Source organism: Orycteropus afer, unplaced genomic scaffold (genome assembly GCF_000298275.1).
Source record: "Orycteropus afer afer isolate SDZICR_OR568_19922 unplaced genomic scaffold, OryAfe1.0 scaffold00014, whole genome shotgun sequence".
Taxonomy (NCBI): domain Eukaryota; kingdom Metazoa; phylum Chordata; class Mammalia; order Tubulidentata; family Orycteropodidae; genus Orycteropus; species Orycteropus afer.
This window is the reverse complement of record NW_006921601.1, coordinates 412963-419157: the sequence shown is the minus strand read 5'-3', so window position 1 is coordinate 419157 and position 6195 is coordinate 412963. Positions and strand designations below refer to the sequence as shown.

Sequence of the window (6195 nt, the reverse complement as noted above, 5' to 3'; positions counted from 1 at the left end):
GTTCAGGATTATCTTCTGTGTCTGTGTTAATTGGTTTCCCTTTTCTTTGTTGAAGAGGGTCTGTGCAGTCTTTCTGTCTAGTCTGCCATCTTGCTGGAACTCCCCAGGCCTTCTCTTCTTTTGTTGTCTTTTTACTGACCTCTTGCTTTCTTCATGGATGATGCTCTTGATGTCATCCCACAATTCATCTGGTTTTCGGTCATTGGTGTTCAATGCATCAAATCTATTCTCTAGATAGTCTCTAAATTCAGGAGGGATATATTCTAGATCATATTTTGTCTCTCATTAACTTGTTTTAATTGTCTTTAACTTCAAGTTGAACTTGCATATGAACAGTTGATGGTCAGTTCCACAATCAGCTCCTGGCCTGGTTTTGGCTGAAGATATTGAGCTTTTCCATCGCCTCTTGCCACAGATGTAGTCAATCTGATTCCTGTGTGTTCCACCTGGTGAAGTCCACATGTACAGCTGCTGTTTGTGTTGTTGAAAAAAGGTGTTGGCAATGAATAAGTTGTTGGTCTTCCAAAATTCTACCATGCCAGTTCCAGCCTTATTTCTGTCACCAAGGCCAAATTTTCCAACTACTGGTGATTCTTCTTTGTTCCAACTTTTGTGTTCCAGTCACCAGTGATAATTAACATATCCTGATTGCAAGTTCGGTCAATTTGAGACTGCAGGAATTGATAAAAATCTTCAAATTCCTCATCTTTGGCTTTGGTGGTTGGTGCATAAATTTGAATAATAGTCATATTAATGGATCTTCCTTGTAGGCGTATGGATATTATCCTGTCGCTGACAGCATTGTACTTTGGGACAGATCTTAAAACATCCTTTGGGATGATGAATACCATGCCATTCCTCTTTTAACTGTTTTTCCCAGCATAGTAGATATGTCTGATGCAAAATGGCCAAAACCAGTCTATTGCCACTCACTAATGCCTAGGATATCAATCTTTATGTGTTCTATTTCACTTTTGACAACTTCCAATTTTCCTAGATTCATACTTTGTACATTCCATGTTCCAATTATTAATAGATGATTGCCGCTGTTTCTCCTCAATTTGAGTGGTGCCACGTCAGCAAATGGAGGTCTTGAAAGCTTTACCTTATCTATATGAGTAGGGCTGATTTTACTCTGCTAATCCAGCCCTACTTTGAGAGCTTTCTAAGCTAAGTGACTCATCTTCCTCCTCAGTATTGGACAATGTTTCTGGACTATTCATAAAGTTGAGCAGTAATGTATCAGACAGTGTTTCTCTGCTATTCATAAGGTTTTCCCTGGCTCATTATTTGAGAAATGGATGGCCTCCTCCTTCTTCCTAGTCAGTCTCAATCTGCAAGCTGGGCTGATACCTGTGCAACAGGTGCATCCCACTGGGTTTGAAACACCGGTGGCACAGCCTCAAGACTCACAGCAACACATCACCACAGTAGGACAAACTGACAGACAAGTTTGTCTCCCTTAGCTGTTGAAATCCCTCCAACCACCCTTACCTGGATCCCTGCGGCTAACACCTTGATCTGTTCCAGTCCCCTTTGCCTTTTCTGTCCTCTCCCTGCTTCCCACCTCGCTGCTTGTGGGGGGTGGCCTGGGTTCCCCTCCTCACCTGGGTCCCCTCTCCTCACCTGGGTCCCTGCCACTGACTCCTCAATCTGTTCCAATGCCCTTTGCCTTTTCTGTCCTCTCTTTGCTTCCCACCTCTCTGCCTGTTTTTAGGTCCCTGGAATCCGAATGAGAATGTTATTACTTTAAAATCCAAAATGGTTGCCATTTGTAAACATTCAAAATGTTACTGAGTAGGACTGCTCCATTAGGTTTTGTTAGCTACAATGTTTATGGATGCAGATCACTGGGCCTTTCTTCCCATTGTTACTGTGTGAGTTTGAATTGCTAACTTTTATATTAGTAGTCAAGCCCAAATAACTTGTGCCACTCAGGGACTTATCTTAATGTTGAGGGTTGTTTTTCTTATTTCCAGCAGGTGGATTGGAAAAATAAGAAATTAGAAGTTACCAGCCACTCCTTGGTAGGAAGGTTGGGCAATCTACTTTGGTAGTGATACGGCCTTGGAAACTCAAGAGGGGTCACTATGAGTTGGATCTGACATGAGGGCAGTTAGTTAGTTAGTTAGCTAGAGATTGTTAATATTGTTTCCATATTTTATAATACACATCCAAGGCTATTACAGAAATGAATATTAATAAAAGAGGAAAATGAGTCTATGTTGAGAAGGTTTGGCTAAAAAATTTTTTCTTAGTGCATGGGATAAAACAAAGTCACATTAAGAAACTAAATCTTGGTATAAAACTTAAAGGATGAGATGGGGTAGATGTGTGAGGACTGTGGTAAGCAAAGAAGAGCAAAAGATCATTTAGAGAAATACAATATATAAAGTATAAACTGTGAATTGAAAATTAATTAGGAGCTCTAGGGAACAAGTAATTCAGAGAGAAAGTGAGAAGAAGAATGTTAGTGGAGCTGCAGAGAAGGTCAGTGACATAACAGAGAGTGTTATAAGCCATGTTAAGATGTTTTCCTTTTCCTCTAAGTGAAACAGAAGCCACTGATAGGTTATTTTACAGAGTATTAATATCATCACCTGTAAGTTTATGTTCTAGTTTTTAAGATTGTTGCAGCTTCAAGAATATATCGGGGAAGAGAAAAGAATGAATGCACTTTTAATACATTGCAATATTTCAGGCAACAGATGATCATTACGTGGACAGGGATTGAAGCAGTGAAGAGAGACAAAATAAAATATTTCAAAAATTTATTTGTGTGACAAAATAAACGACTTGGTTGACTCTTTGAATGTCATATGCCTGTTAAGAGCAAAGTTGGATTTAAAAAACCCCTACCACTTCTAATTTCTAGTCAAAGAATAATCATACCTTTTTATTTACATTGAAAGATTCTTATACATTCTCTATTTTTGGCAAAGTAGAGACTCAGCAAAATGGTTTAAACCCTCAATGAGATGGATTAACATAACAGCTGTAACAAGGGACTCAAATGTACCAACAATTCTGAAGATAGCACAAGAGCATGTCACATTTTATTGTTATGCATAGGGTCAGTATGAGTCTGAGCCAACTCAATGACAATTAACATTCTTTCCCCATCTATTCCATTTACAGTTTTGATGGTAGTGGTCTCAGCTCTTCAATTTATGTTCCTTAAATATTCCTGAGAACCTAAATCCTGATATTTAGTGCACCTTCCTCTGAAAGAGGAGGAGAAGGATTTCTTGTTAGAACTGCTTAGTTTTTATACAGTAAATGGTAAGTTTCGTTATAAGAGGTGCCAGCAGGTAGATACTGGCTGTGTCAATATGGACCAGTGGAGAGGCATGTTTGCAAAGTAGTAAGTCATAGATGCACCAACCATGGAGATACAGAGGACCAAAACATCCAGAAAGTGTGATAGACAGTTATTGAGGGTCCATAACTGCTCCTGCTGGTGGCTGTGCCCAAGATACTTCTCAAGATGAGTGCATAGGTGAGCACAATGAACAATGCATAGGTCCAACACAATAACAAGAAACCCAAAAGGAAATACATACCAGATTTTGACCAAGATGTCAGCACAGACCAAGCAAATTATATCTTGGTTGAGGTGGTAGGAATGAGAGGGAAGATGGGAGTGGCAGCCAGGGAAGGAGCTTGAATGGGAAAAGGGAGGGAAGAATAGCTAGAATAAAGTGGCAAATGATGGCTACTCCAACCTTGTCAATGACATGGCCACAGGACAGAGGATTCCATCAAGGAGATGCATGAAGGAGAAAGAACTGGGCAAAACAAGTCTCAAAGTTGATTTTATGAATGTTGAAACAGAGATGTTGCGTGACTGTGGGCAAGGTGGTGAGGATGAGACCAAAGTTAGTCCAGGCCAGTGTGGTAGCTAAGGTTGTGTGCGAACTTGGTTGCACCATGGTTTGAGTGGCTGAACAGGTGGATGTAGTTATTCCTCATGCTGTTGTTGTTCGGTGCCATCGAGTCGTCTCCAACTCATAGTGACCCCATGCACAGCAGAACAAACCACCACCTGGTCGTGTGTGCCAGTTCCACAATCCCTGTTATACTTGAGCCCATCTCTGCTGCCACTGTGTCAATCCATTTTGTTGAGGGCCTTCCCCTCTTTTGTTGACCCTCCACCTTACCAAGCATGACATCCTTCTCCAGGGAATGGTCCCTTCTGACATGACCAAAGTATGTAAGATGAAATATGGCCATTCTCACTTCCAAGAAGCATTCTGCTTGCACTTGTAGCAGCACAGATTTGTTAGTTTTTTTAGCAGTGTCCATGGTACTTTCAGCATTCTTCGCCAGCACAGGCAATTGAAAATATCATGGCTTGTGTCAGACACACCTTAATCCACAAGGAGACATCTTTGGTCTTCAGAACTTGAAAGAGGTCCTTTGCAGTGGATTTGCCCAGTGCTATACTTGTCTGATATTCTGACTGCTGCTGTGAACCTCTGGAGTGGCAGGATGTTGTTGTTGTTGTTGTTTGCCATCGAGTCGGCCCCGACTCATAGCAACCCCTCCTTGGGTTTCCGAGGCAGTATCACTACGGAAGTAGGAATGCCCAACCTTCCTTCCGAGGAGTGGCTGGTGGGTTTGAACCGCCAGCCTTCTGGTTAGCAGTCAAGTGCCTTAGCCACTATGCTACCAGAGCTCCTGAGTGGCAGGATATACAGGTAAAAACTGACAGACAAGCTTGTCTCCCTGAGCTATTGGAAACCTCTGTGCCCTCCCATTACCTAATTCCTACCTGGAACCTGCCACTTTGTGGTCCCTGGTGCTCTCTTTCTTTCCTGGCTCTAGGGGGCTTGGGGCCTAGCCTTGCCTGCCGCCCCTTTTTACCTGAGTGGCAGGATATATAGGTAAAAAGGGGCAGCAGGCAAGGCTAGGCCCCAAGCCCCCTAGAGCCAGGAAAGAAAGAGAGCACCAGGGACCACAAAGTGGCAGGTTCCAGGTAGGAATTAGGTAATGGGAGGGCACAGAGGTTTCCAACAGCTCAGGAAGACAAGCTTGTCTGTCAGTTTGTCACCCTGTGGGGCTTGTATGTTGCTGTGAGGCTTGAGGCTGTGCCACTGGTGTTTCAGATGCCAGCAGAGTTACACATGGTGCACAGGTTTCACACAGCTTACAGGCTAAGACAGATTAGGAAGAAGGAGCAGGCCATCCACTTCTCAAAAATTGACCAGGGAAAACCTTATGAATAGCAGAGAAACACTGTCTGATACATGACTAGGCAACTTTATGAATTGCTTGGAAATATCGCCTGACACAGTGCAGGAAGGCGAGCCCCTTGGGTTGGAAGGCACTTAAAACAGGACTGGGAAAGAGCTGTCACATCAGAGTAGAACCAACCTTAATGATATGGATAAAGTAAGTCTTTCAGGACCTCCATGTGCTGACATGGCATGACTCAAATTGAGGAGAAACAGTTGCAAACATCCATTAATAATAGGATCATGGGATGTACGAAGTATGAATCTAGGAAAATTGGAAGTTGTCAAAAATGAAATGGAACGCATAAAGATTGATATACTAGGCATTAGTGAGCTGAAATGGATGTGTTTTGGGCATTTTGAATCAGACAAACCTGCAAAAACGGCAAGGAGGCCACATCTTCTGACCTCCTCTAACCCTACAAAAGGAAGACAGGATTACCAGCAGTAACTCAAGGCCTATTCCTACAAGGCCAGACATGCTGCCTTCCTTCAGCCCTTTCACTGACCATTCCTCCCAAAGCACCCACCACCTCTCTCCTGGGTTTGATAATTCACTGCAGTGGCCACACAGAACTCACAGATTATGAGGTTTATTAGGGAAGCACCACAGGCTACAATTTGAGTTCAGGAAAAATGCTCAGTCTCTTTCCCAGCCCACCGTCCCTCAGCCAACAGTCTCACAGTCTCTCTCCCAGCAGTGCATGTCCCTTGGTGTCTTACTCAGCAACGTGTGTCTCTTGTGTCTCTTTCCCAGCAACGCGTGTCTCTTTCAGGGGCGCGTGTCTCTTTCGGCAGCACGTCTTCCTCAAACAGTAGTCAGAGAGAGAGTTCTGCCTCTAGGAGACCTCCTTTTGAGCCTGGCAGAGTGGCCAAACTAGCCAATCACAGCATCAGAACTCTAAGCACCTGAGAGAGAGTGGGCACCTCCCAGAACATTGTTTTGTGCCATGCCCAA

General features: G+C 43.2%; 1 pseudogene; it reads right to left on the bottom strand.

Moving 5' to 3' along the window:
• Window positions 1-3251: 3251 nt before the first annotated feature.
• On the bottom strand, window positions 3252-3932 carry LOC103210183 (annotated as a pseudogene).
• Between the last annotated feature and the right edge of the window lie 2263 nt (window positions 3933-6195).